The following is a 15,102-nucleotide window of genomic DNA, read 5'->3' as shown; positions in this document are numbered from 1 at the left end:
ATATATCTGCAAATACAATTCTGAAAATGCAAAACTTCCCCATAGACTTACGTGCGTGTATATGTGTGGTTGGGAGAGAGGGAGAGAGTGTGTGAGTATGTGTGTGTCTGTGCGAGTGTGACGGCGTATATTCCTGTGAGAGTGTGTGTGCATGTGTGTGGAGAGTGTAGTGGGGTCACCTGCAGTGTGAGATGAATCCAAGATCCCTCTTGAGGCCATCCTCATCAGTACCAAACTTGGCTATCAGCTTCAGCTTGGCAACTTGCCACATGGCATACCAACCATGATCACCCCAGCTGCCTACTATTTCAATCTCTAGGACGTCACTCACCTATCACCTTCCTGAACTACCATCCACTTACCATGTCATTGACTTACTTGCTCACTCATCCTCCACACCTATCCACTTACCCATGAACCTCATTATCTACCCATCATGCCATACTACTAATTCACTCATTCATCCACTCAGCCATTCATCCTTTCACTAACTTTCACATTTGGCCTTTTAGCTTACTTAAAAAGGTTGCTTCCCTAACTTTACAGCACTGCAACAGAGTTCTTTAAGGAATCTGCACTTTACATGGATCAGAGGAACCAGAAAGAAATACAGAGTTGCTTCAAGGTGAGGAATCTTTGAGTGGAACACTTTGGAGAAGATCACCATTCCACTGAATATCCAGACCATCGAGCTTTGGCAGCCTCAGTATGCAAAATACACATCAAGGAATTTCATGGCTATAAACTGTTGAGCCAACTGCTCCATATCCCTTCCTCCATATCCCCACCATTTAATTAATCTCTCTAACATTGTTTTATTTTACAAAAACAGAAAATGCTGGAGAAGCTTGGCACATCTGGCATCATCTGTGGAGAGAAAACCAAGTTAACATTGTGAATCCAGTGACCCTTCTTCAAAACTGAAACCGAAGAAGGGTCATTGGACATGAAACATTGACTCTGATTTCTCTCCACAAATGCTGCCAGACCTGTTGAAATTCAATAGCAATTTCTGTATTTATTTCATATTTCTAGCATCCACAGTCCTAGTTTTATTTTAATACGAACAAGAAGCTGGTTGAGATAATTTAAACCAGATCTTGCTGTTAAATTCAACAGGACTTTGGGGAGAACCCTTACTGTCACAAATTTCAAAGTAAATCTCCCCTCTTTTCCCAGCTTAGAGTTATGATTAAAACTTAATAATTTCAGTGAACGATTCATGCCAGTTTTCACAGTTTATAGGACAACATTCTCAGGAACACATTATTGGGAAAACAAAGCATCTAATTTCCTTCTCATTAACAAAACAAGTGTGATAATACCATAAAAGATAATCACACTGTTCTTGAATAGAGTAATGAAATTACTCTGTGGAGACAACTTGTGGCATTAATGAATCAATCACTGACAGGAAGCCTTTTAAAATGTATTAAACAAAACAAATACACATAAAAAATCTGAGAGTTCTGTGCATGAGCTGTGATTTTTTTTTCTGTTTTTATTTTTAGTACATTTAATAATTTTTGTTTTGTTTTTCCTCACACGGTCTCACAGACAGAATACTTCCTAATTTGTTGAATTTGTAAAGCATCCAAGTGCTAAGATTCTGGTCTAAAATAAGATTTAATTGTTTCTATCATGATTTCTTCTTTTGCCTTTATTTAATTCTTTACGCTTGAAGGAAGGGAATAGAAATAGAGGACACCAAGTTTGAGGCAATGGTAATTTGTGTTTAAATAGCATTGTTAAATTAGTAAAATATCTAAAATTGCTTGATGGCAAGCAATTATCAAATAAAATGATATCAAACCACAAAAGGTGATGTTAATACAGATGACCATAGAATCATAGCACCCCTACAGTGTGGAAACAAAGTATTGCTGATTTAAAGCAATATCCAGATGAAATGATAGTCTTACCTGAGGCATCAGAGGTAAAGAGATGGAAAGGTATAGAAAGAGAAACTTAAAATTGGGCAGCTGAAGGCATGACCACTCATAGTAGAGTAAGTTAAACTAATCTAAAGAAATTTAGAGTAATTTAGCAGTCAAAAAAGTTTTTATGTTTAAAATAGGATTATGTTTAAAATAATTCATACAACCTGTTATATCAGATAATGGTCATGAAGAGGTTAATGTTATATTAGCTTCACTGATTCTACTGATGTCATGCACAGTCTGTAGATGGTGGCACTGAGTTCTATAGTAGCTGTTAGAGGAATTAGATGTATCTGGACCAGCTCATTATGCCAGACCAAACATGATTATACTTATTGTTGCTACACGATGAGCATATAAATATGGAATATAATTTTATCAAGAATAATGTCTTGATAATTATCAAGAATAATGATCAAGAATAATAATAACAAAGCTAGGAAAATAGTCATCAGAAAAAAAGAAAAGTCAGGGAAAATTAAAGATGCATATGGATTAGGTCTCAGTAAATAAACCGCGATTTCAGGGAACAAGATCTGCAAAGTCTGCAGTGGGAGGAACCTGCTACTAAGTGCTTGGTGTTTTAGACTGTGAAAAGTGGGAAAAAACTGTTCCTCGGATGCTGTCTGAACTGCTGTGCTCTTCCAACACCACTAATCCAGAATCTGGTTTCCAGCATCTGCAGTCATTGTTTTTACCTACAAAAGTGGGAAAATGTCCACATTACCCGGGAAGAATTAGAAAGCCTCTATCTTGGCAGAAAAATACACAGTAACCCTGGAAAAAGTGAAGAACTACAATTTTGATCATTACAAAAGATAGAAATCCCTGAAAGAGATATGAAACCTGGTAAGGAATGCAGAAATAAAATATTGGTCATGAGTGTGGTGCTGGAAAAGCTCAGTAGGTCAGTTAGCATCTGAGGAGCAGGAGAATTGAGGTTTCAGCTATAAATATTGATTCTCCTGCTCCTTGGATGCTGCCTGACCTGCTGTCCTTTTTCTAGCACCACACTCTCAACTCTAAGCTCCAGCACCTGCAGTTCACAGTTTCTCCCAGAGATAAAATATTGCAAAGAAACAGATTTCAGAAAGCTTGAAAGCACTAAATCACCACAGAGGAACTGGTAAAACAATTTAAAGCTTTTTAGAGGAATTTAACATAATCATGCAGTGACACAGAATTAAAACAAAAGACTGACAAGTAAAAGCAATATTATACAAAGTCATTCAACTAGAAATAAAAGTCATGAACATATGTAAACAAGTATAAAGTACTGATGATTTAAAGCAATATTGAAATTATCCAGATTTAATCTGCCTTTACAGTTAGTAATAAAATTAATCAGTACGTTGAGAAGAAATGATACTTCCCAACATATTCAAAGTTAAAGAAATAAAGGTAAAATTGACACAGTGTTGCCCCTCAACAGGACTCCTCTCCCATTAGAGAGAGAGAGACAGCTGGTGGTGGTTTAGCCAGAGGGTCACCATTACTCAAGCATTGGGAGAGGTTGAGGATGAGAATCCTTCATGGTAACCCAGCTGTCCTCCCTGATTCCATGGCTGTGATGGAAGGACTCTGTTATGCAGTGATGTTTATTAGCCCTGGAGATTTGGCAGAGTGACACTGAGGGCATTTGACTCTCTCGACGTCTGCCATGCTGAGGGTCTACTTGTCCAAAGTAAGTTGCCTCCCCTCAGCTTAAATTTCAAAGTGACAAAGGGGTGAATGCAGGCTGGAGGTGGAGGATCCAGTCATCTCTGCAGTGTTCTAAGAAGAAACTGCAGAGGGGCTTAATTGTATTTCCACCTCTGACTGGGTACCTCGTGGCATCATCTGTCTCCTTTTGAGGAGGGTTGACCTGGACTGAAGTCAAGGTTCCCCACCTGATTGTCATCATACATTCAGCCATAGTGACCAAAGGCTGGGGAGCTGAGTGCAGGATACTGAGGGTGCTAGGCTTGGATCATGATTGTAACCACCAACCTGTCCATGGAGAAAGACAGATGGATTGCATGATTTGCTACATTAATTCAGGTTCCAGACAATGAGAGCCATTGTATCACATATGCCTGTCCACAGTTAGTTGGTCTCTGGCAGTCATGTCTTGAGACATTTGAGGAGTTTGGTATGAGGTGCTCACCTAATTGTGTACCCACTTTCTCTATGTCTATGCTTCCCACCAAGATGTCCTCATCTGGGCTGATGGGAGTCAGGAGGCAAGCTTGTCAATGCTTCCTCTGGTGCCTCAACACTCTTGTCTAGAAGTCCAGGACGGTGGTTCTTCTGGAGTCAACTTGTCTAAATAGCATTGCCGGGGTTTGCAGAACTTGCAAGACAAATGAGAAAGGAGGTGTCATGGCTAATGGTTGGTAGCAGTGTGCAATAATTGAGAGCAATTGTAGGATTAATAGAAGATTGGCAATGCAGAAAGAATGCTACTTACTCATTACACAGAGGGCATGCAAGATGAGTGGAGTGGGATCTGTGTAGGAAGAGTGAATAAGAGAAAGTGTTGCAGGCAACTGTGAGATTGGTGAGATATGAGCTGTTGTGGGGAGTATATGTAAGGGTACTGATGGATTGAGTATGAGGTGACAGAGAGAAGAGTGTGGCACTTACTCAAGTGGAGCAGAGAAGGTCTTTGAACTTTTCTTTGTATTACTTGTGATGACAATTGAATATGGAGTGTGGAATATAATAAATTATGATAGACTGCCTCAAACCATGTAACACAGTGAAAACAAAGAGCAAGAATATGCAATGTGTGCTATCCCCAATAATACTCAGAAAATAATATTTGCAATTTCTTCATAGCTGATGATTAGGGTGAACATGACCATAAATCTTCAAAGATTCAAACAGGTCCGGTTTAGAAAACACTTCAACCAATTTTAGGCTATATATAAATAGAAATTTAATTGTAACAAATGTCAGTATTTCTGAAAAAATGACAGAGCTTGTCAAAAGAAATTTACATTCATGAAGATATTGCACATGACCAACAATTCAAGGGGAGGAGAAGAACTTTTAACCAACCTGTTCAGAAATATTATTACACACCGTTAGAGCAGGTCAGAGTTGGATGTAGGCCTCCTGGTTCAGAGGTAAGGACATTATCTCCACACCACCAGAGATCTCAAAAACAATTATGTTACGTAAGAGTACAGTAGTGGTTGATTAGTAAATGCAATTTGATTGGTCATGGAAAATCCACCTATTCATGCAATTTGAATTTAACAGTCATTCCGATTAGGCACTGCAGAACAAGATGAACCACAATTAAAAATAAAGATAGCCATTATGATGAGGGGCTACACAAAGTCAACATTTCAGGCCCGTCTGAAGAAGAGTAGAGAAATCCCACTATATTCTTGGAAATGGTGGAGTCTAAGTATTGTGTAAAAGTGAACTTTCAAAGTTGCCATTAGCAGCTGATGCAACACTTACATGCAACAGCCACAGGATTCAATTGACCAATTCATCAGTAAGTGCTGTGACAAGGGCAGAAACACTGATTTTTCAGAGACTGAGCTCTCTGAGTGGATAATGGTGCAGGTTGTCACTTCACTGCTCATTAATGCAAAAACATGTATTGGAGAAAAAAGATGCGATGACTTCAACACACTGATAAAAGATTGCAGAAACTATGAAACAATTTAAGCCAAACTACAGCATCTGCTAACATTAGGTGTAATTTCCAATCCTGGCACTTTAGCCAGGATATTGAAAGCAAGTAAATTGTGCAGCAACTGAGATCTGCTGCACACACATGTTCTCCAAGACTTTTGCTTTGCAGATATTCAATTCCCAAGATGCAATTAAAGGCTACAAAGGATGCATGAAACAAAAATCAAGCGCAGCATACTGCTAGCAACAACAGAGAGTGCACAGAGACCTGCATAACTGAAAGTGCAAACAAGACATTGGCAACAAGACCAATCTGAGTGAAAATTCAGAGTGGAAGTATCTTCAACCAGAGGCAGACGGGCTTTCCATATTGTGAATATAACTCATTGCGTAGATGAAATCAAACAGTCACAATCCTTTGTCACTATTAAGATCATATGGCTAAAGAAAATCTGCAACCACAGGCTGAAAACCAAAATTGAGATGACAACAGACCAGACAGTCAGAATTCTGGATTATTACAAGTCAGTGCTACAAACTATAATGGTAATATCAACTGCACGTAATGGGTCACTTATCTCTTGCATGTGTACACTTACAATGAAATGCAAATGAGGCTATTTTACACGTAAACAAGAATGACGTGGTGTACACAAAGGGAGACGTGAGTGCGGAACTCAAAGTTGTGGCAGTTCATAAAATCACCAAGGTGCTAATTGCAGCAGCAGATACCAAGAATAGTACTGCAGATTTGGTCTGAGGTTAATCAAAAACCTCAGACAAATTCAGCAGCGTAGGAAATTACAAAAGTCATGCTGTATTGAACCTCAGAGAAAGCGTAATTCTGTAAATTGATCCCTCGGAAAGGACAGTGCTCATATTTAAGAGAAACAGAGTGAGTTTGACAATGTGGAATATAACAGCATTATTTATCATATATGTCAGCACATAGGCTGCAGCAGTTCTACTAATGTGCACAATGACACAATTAGGATATGTTATAACTCAAGCTGTCTCAATCTTTCTCAAAAGAGTTGTCTACTGACAATCCCAATATTAGAAGAGTTGAATCCCAAACTTACAAGAGGTAAACTATTTTCCAAAATAGTATTCAAGCTTGTTGTTAAGAATAAATATTTGTATTTAGGGATTATGTCAAAAACTAAAATGTTTGCAACTGTGTGGACTGATTTCTAGATTGAAAAGGGTTTATCAGATGGTTTCTTTGAAATGAATTCAACAATTTAAAGTGTTGGTTTTGTTGTTTATCAGCTGTTTTTAGAATCCAAGTGATTTTCAAGAAGACAAAAGCAAAGTTCTAGAGCAATAGGAGCTGAAAAAGATGGGGTTAATGCCACCTAACAGCTAGAAAAACTGGTTTTCAGAATACTACAAGGGCTTCTATACTGATGGTTGACAAGCAACTCTTTCTGGGCTTGAATTTCTGTGTTCATAGATCTAAGTAGTCATTGAGAAAGAAATTCCAGGTGCTGCAAGTCTTTGTCTCTCTGTCTGCAGAAATTTCTGAGAAACTGATAACAGTTTCCAAATATCACTAGCTAACCCTAACCATGACCCGAATAAGCCCTGAAAAGCTGAACTCCATTCATTTTTCAAAGACTCAAATTGAGTTTAATTATTATTTGAACTGAAGATCTTCCATCAGCTAATGGCTGTCATCAATTCAGTTTTAGAAAATCCCATGCACTGAGAGAAGTCATGAAATTCTAGTCATTCTTTCAGACACTTGGCCAACAGGAATTTTTTGCTCTTTTTGTACAAAATATCTTCTGCAGGCGTCATTGCTTTTGTGTTGTACAACTGTGTGTGTTTGAGACTGAGGGGAGAAAGAGTTGAAGAGTGCGGTGCTGGAAAAGCACAACCGGTCAGGCAACAACCAAGGAGCAGGAGAGTTGACGTTTCGGGCATTAACCCTTCATCAGGAAGTGCCCTTCATCAGAGGAGAAAGTTGTAATTCTGGATTGTAATTTCGATATTAATCAGTGCTTGTTACTTGTGTTAAGAATAAGTTTAGTTCTATAATTTATTTTTGAGTTAAATAAAGAAGTGTAATAACAGTCTCTTTTATTCTGAATGGCTGTACCTAAGGAAATCAATTCACCATTTTGATGATTAAATCAACACATTTATTCATAGTGTGGCTTGTGAAAAAGTGAGGCTTGATATTTAGCACATTCCCGCTAATCACAGTGTCAGCAGTGAGTGCAGTCTTTTCATTTAACAAGAAGTTTCAAGAAATTACTACTTTCAGAAGGTTATTTCAAGGATATTACTTCCAGAGAATCCTTTCAATCTATCTGACAATCTGGCAGTCTGGGAACAAAATAACCAAAAGGATTCTTGAATGTGTATGGGCAAAACCGAGGAAGAGCACAACCAAAATCAAAGTGAAGGCAACAGCTTATTGTGAAGGACTTTTTTTCCATAGCATGAAGTGTCAGGTCAGATGTTGGCCAGATCAATTTTATTGGCCCTATCTGTTGAGGTTTTAGGGTCTGGCCGAGCCCAGTATAGATATGTTGGGTTTTATTACATATCCAGCACTAAATCTTTTCGACAAAGTTTTGTTGTTGGACAAACTTATGCTCCTTGATTGCTCCATAGTACACAGGCAGGACACTGCAAGCCAGGCAGCATCAGGAGGTGGAGAAGTCAATGTTGCCCCTGTAACCCTTCTCAGAACTGGGTGTGGGGTAGGGGGAGCTGCAGATAACGGGGTGTCGGGGGCAATGTGGTGAAGTGGGGGTAGTTGAACACAAGGTAGAGGGTACAACCTGGTTGGTCAATGGGAGGAATGAATCCGGTTGGTGGCAGGGTTCAGTGGAAGGGAGGGGGGGGGACTAGGAAGGTGAGTCGGGGGATGGGGAGGGAGGTTGTTTGAAATTGGAGAACTCGATGGTGAGTCTTCTGAGCTGTAGGGTTGTATGGCATTGTATCCCTGTCTGTCTCCATAATCTGCTCTCATGCAACAATCCTCTACGATATCTCAAACTCTCCAATTCTGGCTTCTTGTCCAACCTTCATTTTAAGTAGATACTGTGCCTCCACTTGCCTGTGGGGTATATATGCAGTTTATTAATACTCTTGTAATGTGACTTGGGAAGGTTTACTGTGTTAAAATTGTTACATGATTGCAGGTTGTTATCCAATGTCATCCTGAATGAGCATATTTTCAGTACAGTTGACCCTTTTTTTTATTTCCTTTTTGTTACCCCTCCGAAGTGTATGATTCTCATCTCCCTGCTACCACATTTTCTGTTACCACAAAATAATCTTTGCATAGGAGAAGAAAATATACCTATTTAATGCCAGTCTATGTGTCCCCAGAGATTTTGTTTGTCCATTACTTTATTAAAAATAAAGTATAGGCAGATGATGGAGATCTAAAAGAAAAACAGATTTTTCAAGGAACTTCCTAGGTCTGCCAACATCTGTAGAAACTGTGTTGCTTACCCTACAGATGCTTTTAGACCTGAAGGATTTCTTGTGCATTTTCTGATTTTATTCTAATCTCTTAACTTTTTGCATCGGCTCAGTACGTGGTGCTTTTAGTTCTGGTGATACAATATTATGTTGGTTGTCTTTTCTATGCATCTTGTATCATCTGAGCAAGTAAGTTGGAAAGGACAGATATGTCATGATCTGGGGATATAGTCATAATTTCAGCCAAGTAAAGTCTCAATTTTAAAATTTTCATCCTTATTTTAACACACCTTTGGCCTCTCTCTTCCTTTTTTCTATAATTTCCTCCAAATTATATATCATCCCAAATATCTGAATTTATTTAATTCTGGCATCTTGTACACGCCCACTTTTAATTCTTCACCACTGGTATTCCCTTCAGTTTCCTCAATCCTAAATCTCTTCATTTGTCTTTTCAATCTTCTTTCCTTTAGAGCATTTCTCATGACCTGGTCAATTTGCTTAATATCTCCTTTTATAGATCAGTGCCAAATATCCTTTCTTTATGAAGTCATGAACTGCTTTGTGATAATTCTATTTGCTAAAGGTGAGACATAAATGTAAGTTGTTGATGTGGCTCCAGTTTCTGCTGCTGTGCACATCCTTAGAAAATCCAATGACATGTGCTTAAATGCTGTTAGACTTCTAAAGCCTTAAAGTATTTCACTCTTGAGCTGATTCCTAAGCAGACTAAATCTGAAAGTATCAGGCTGCGGTCTATTGGAGTCAATCAATTGTTTTATGCTTGATTGGGGCCATCCACTTGGGATTTCAATGAAGCTTTGAAGTTATTGTAGTTTTCATGGTGTCCTGCATTATTGGTAGGGAACCCTACAATGCAACCTCGATATGGGATGAAACTCTGATATGCTCATTGATAAACTTTCCAACTGTTTGGTACATCTTTCGATGAATACATGAAACACCGAAGCTTAGTTGCAAAACTACATTTTCAGCCTGTTTAGTAAGGTCCAAATTACAGTTTTAAACTGCTGAAACAGTAGCAGTCCCAGGTGTCTCTCCAGTAGCTCCTGCAATGTCACCTACACTCATTCCTCCTCACATGGACTCAGGAGTTCATTGAGTCCTTCACATTTAATTCATTAGACAATCCCATTCTGCAGCAGATGCATTTGGGTACATGTTTGCTTGTATTAGTGGCAGTGAGGTAGCATTCTGGGAGAAGGCAGACAATCACCTCTCCCATCTTTGTGTATAATTATAAGATCAAAAAGAACAATTGTTTGTCAGAAATGTTTGCAGGAAAATAACCCACAACATTGGGTTACTAAGAATTATTATCAGCTCTAAGCTTCTTTAAGGCATTCGACTTCTTCAGCTTCCAGACTGAGAGTGTTACCTTCTCAAATAAAAGCAGGGCTACAGGTTGGAAGCATGAGATTCCAACCCACGTTGGCCACCCCTGTTATATACTGCCTTCTCTTGGCATCAGCAAGAGGAGTAACAATGGGAAATCCATTATTGTTTGTGCTTTGATTTGAGATTAACATTTACTCAGTCTTGCATGTTTCTGCATTGGGGGCCTTCATGTTGCTAAAGAAGCCACTTCTTGATCAAATGGAAGTAGTGGGATTTGGAGTTATCTTCTTTGGGAAATAACAGTGCAAACATCATCCAAGTGCCTAGAGTATGTTATGAGATAGTCCGTGAACAAATAGTAAATGCTAAAAATTGCCTTAGCAATATACAGTGTTCTTTAGGACTAAGTCCTCTATATTGTGATTTATTTTCTAGAAGAAAGTAATTATTGAAAACTTTGGTTGCACAACATGAGCTGTGCCCTGCTATTTCAATGCATGCAACTTTGTGCATGCATTGCTGAGCTGAATGGTTTGTTGGATGCTGAAGAGATCTCTCAGATGCAGCACTGAAGTGCAAATGATTACAGTTGTTGTTTGTCAGTCAGGAAAATATAGAACATGGGGCAAATAGGAGGTGACATCAACAGTTCCACCCAGGTGTTAATCACATGGAAATTGCCTCAGAGATAATGGAATCCCCACAGAATGGAAGCAGACCAATGGATTTCCCATTGTTGCTCCTCTTGCTGATGACAAGAGAAGGCAGTATATAACAGGGGTGGCCAAAGTGGGTTGGAATATCAAGATTCCAACCTGTAGCCATGCTTTTATTTGAGAAGGTGACCCTCTCAGTCTGGAAGTTGAAGAAGTTGAATGCCTTAAAGAAGCTTAGAGCTGGTAAATTACTTAGTAAACCAATCTTGTGGATTTTCCTTTTGCAAACATCTCTGACAAGGCCCAGCAAGTCCACACCAACCACCCAAAGAGCATTCCCTGTCCCGGTAACCATACCCAGCAATGGGAGGAAGCCAGAGATGCCAGAAGAAATTCACGCAGTCAGTGCCCAAGGCTGGAATCGACCCTGAGTACGCTGAGGTATCTGTGCTAACCACTAAGCCATTGTGCTACCCAGATTTGCAAGGCCGATACTAGGAATAAGCATCAGACGCAGAAAATGCTTCAATTTATGGAGAAGAACAAAGCAAAATAAAATAGCCACCAAAAATTCAAATGAGAAATTTAGAAGAACTATATTTACCTGGAATGTAATGAAACTCACTACTAATGGAAGTGAATACTATCGAAACATTTATGGAAAATCAAATAACACATGAAGGAGAATGGAATAAAGGTTCTGTTGATTGAGCTAAATGAGGAAGTTTGATTGGAACTTAAATATGGACATGGACTTGTTGGGGAAGATTGTCTGTCTCTTTTCTGGTAATACCATGTAATTCAATTTTGAAGGACCACCAGGTGCAAGATCTCCTGTGTTCCCTCATCAGTTTGCACTTCTCAGAACTAACTGCCTGAAGAACCAACAGTAATTAGCACTTACTTAAGATTCAATTAACTTTTGTGTGTTTTAACCCCTTCTGTCCTGATGTGGGAGTACACTTTGTACAGCTTTAAGTAGAGGTCTTGACTGCTTTCTTGAAGACTTGCTACAGTATATTAATGGACTCTTGTCATTGGTCTTCCCCACAATATCATGTACATATTGGGCAACTTGAGTTTGCATGGACATATCGGCAATAAATAGTGGGGGCTTATTGACGAAGAAATGCGAAAAAGAATGCCAGCAGAATTGGGCAAGTTAGTGTCACATTCATTTAATGCCTTTAATTAGTAAAATAGCTAAGTAACTTATTGAAGCTGTGTACTCTTTCAGTCAGTGAGTGCCTTTTCAGACATTTACTGAGTATAATTATATTACCCTGCTTTGTACAGGATGCATTATGATTCCGGCTCCACTCAGTCATGAAAATATTCATCAACATCTTAAGCAGCTAGTTCAAAATGAATCAGTGTTAGTACACAGGTGTAAAAACAAAGTTCTTACTTAATCATACATCTGTGATAGAACTGCAGATAATCACTGATTTTGGTTAACTTATTCATTTTTTAATGTCCTGCAGTTAAACCTCAGTCAGTCTGTTATTTTAAAGCCAAAAAATAAACATCGGATGGATAAAGCAGCATCTTTTGGAACAGTTGTATCATTTTAAATATTTTTTGACAAATGGGAAGACTGTTCAATCTCCCTTAGAAAGGAAACAATCATTTATAGCAACTATTTTGAATGGGAGAGTTATGAGGTAACACTTTTACCCATTTTTCTTGCGTTTTGATTAAACACAACAAGATACATATTTTGAGAAAGAGTATTTTAGAATGTTAAGTATTGGAACAAATGTTTATTTACAGAACACCAAAAATATAAATGCAAGAAAAGTGCCTATTCCCTCAAACTCTCAGTCATAAATAGTTCTCGATATGATACATGCATTTAGATTAGTAACAGAATAACTTTAAGATGGCATGCATTGAGTCTTGAAGGGCTTGTCTCACACTTGGTTATTTGAAAAAAAAATTGAGGTTGGCAATTTCTAGATTTTCAGATGAGGTAGTGGCAGAGCTTCAGTGGAGAAGAAATATATTCTTGTTGGTGAAAACAAATCAGTCCCTTTTCTCATCGCATGGATGGATAGCTTTTAGAGAGAGAATTCTTTTTTTTCTTGATGAGTGACTATCTCTCTGAGCTGTATGTTCCTAGACTTCCTTGCCTTGTCCTAAACTTGGAAGAATAAGATGTTATTTCAAGAAATTTTCAAACATGTGATCATACAGTTAATATTTCTTTAATCCACACAAACAATTTTATGTCAAAAACCCTTGCCACATAATGAGAAATGAATAGTGGCCATTCACACGTTGTTGTGATGAAATCACTCTTCCACACATGTCTTTGTGAGGTTTGGAACTTGTAGACATCCAATCTGCAGTGACTATTATAATTAGGTTTCTGTAAATATCCAGAAAGTAGGAGCTATAAGTACCACAACACAATCTTACCTCCTGAATGTTTCTTCGAGGGTTGGAATTCTAGACAAACATTTACATTTTAATGACTTTGCAGAAACATGAGTTACTCGCAAACAAAGTTTTGTTTCTTGTGTTATGGACCAGACCAAACCCCTTTGACATATTTTAAGAATGTAGCCCAGACCATATCGTTTTCCTATTTTAAAAGCATTCATGAAGTGCTGTGTCCAGATGCAAAGTGATTGGTTAAAATACTCAATGTTAAACAAAACACAATTTATTTAAATGCTACAGTTAACATACAAACAACAGAAAGAGGAATTTGGAATAACTTAACTATTGGAAAACTTAACCTAATAGCAAATACAGCATTTATTACTAATTAACTGTTCCTATAAACACCTTCTTGGAAAAAAGGCAAATTCAGACACAAATTCTCACATGCAGTTCTCCAATTGAATTGAATTGAATTGAATTTATCGTCACATGCACTGAGGCACAATGAAAAGCTTTGTCTTGCAAGCAATACAGGCATATTCCATAGTTAAGTAGCATAGATAAGTAAATAACAGGTAAACAGCGGTAAAAACAAAATACACAGGTACAGGCAAATGTTAATAGTTTGAGTCCATTCAGTTTCTAATAACAGTAGGGAAGAAACTGTTTTGAAACCGACTGGTGTGTGTGTTCAGGCTTCTGTACCTTCTCCCTGATGGTAGAGGTTGTAGAAAAACATTGCCAGCGTGGGATGGATCTGTGAGAATGCTGGCAGCCTTTCCTTGTCAGCGGGCCTGGTAGATGGATTGTATCAATGGGAGGTTGGCCTTTGTGATTGTCTGGACCAAGTGCACCACTCTCTGTAACTGTATCCCATCTTGAATGGTACAGTTGCCATACCAGGTAGTGATACATCCAGACAGAATGCTCTCGATGGCACACCTATAAACATAGGCAAGGGTATTCACCATCATGCCAAATTTCCTCAGATGCCTGAGGAAGGAAAGAGGTTGTTGGGCCTTTGTAACCAGTGCATCCACACGAACAGTCCAGGAAAGCTTGTTGTGGATAACCACTTCCAGGTGCTTGACACTCTCCACTCGTTCCACATCTGTGCTGTTAATGTGTAGGGAGGCATGAGTAACGTCCTGCTAATGTTACAAGTAGTTAATATAGCAGTGGCAATCTAGAAGAGAAGAAAAAACGAGAGAACATTCAGAAAAAGAAAGAGCTAGGAGTCATTCACTGAAGCTTACAACTCTTTCAAGACCCCGAAGGCTTTTAATGTTACTGAAAAGACCAAAACCCACCAATCTGGATCTGTGACAGCTGACCATGCCCATTCAGGCTGTTAAAAAAATCCAAGCTCTCCCAAGTTGTCTTCAGTAGATAGTTGTATACACATGCGGTACAACCTCTCTTCAAAAAAAAGAACAAAATAACCTCTTAAGATGATAGCATTGTTACACTTGACCATTGTTGTTTTTGAAAATACATTAACAGTATTTCAGTAAGACATTATGAATTTCAATAAGGTATTTGATTAGGTTCCCCACAGTAAGTTCATTCAGAAAGTTAGGAGGTCTGTGATACAGGGAAAGTTGGCTGTCTGGCTACAGAATTGGCTGGCCGAAAGAAGACAACGAGTGGTAATGGATGGAAAGTATTCCGCATGGAGGTCA

Source organism: Chiloscyllium plagiosum, unplaced genomic scaffold (genome assembly GCF_037043375.1).
Source record: "Chiloscyllium plagiosum isolate Xiang-an unplaced genomic scaffold, Cpla_swu_hap1 HiC_scaffold_6, whole genome shotgun sequence".
Taxonomy (NCBI): Eukaryota; Metazoa; Chordata; class Chondrichthyes; order Orectolobiformes; family Hemiscylliidae; genus Chiloscyllium; species Chiloscyllium plagiosum.
Note: the sequence above shows the minus strand (reverse complement) of the source record.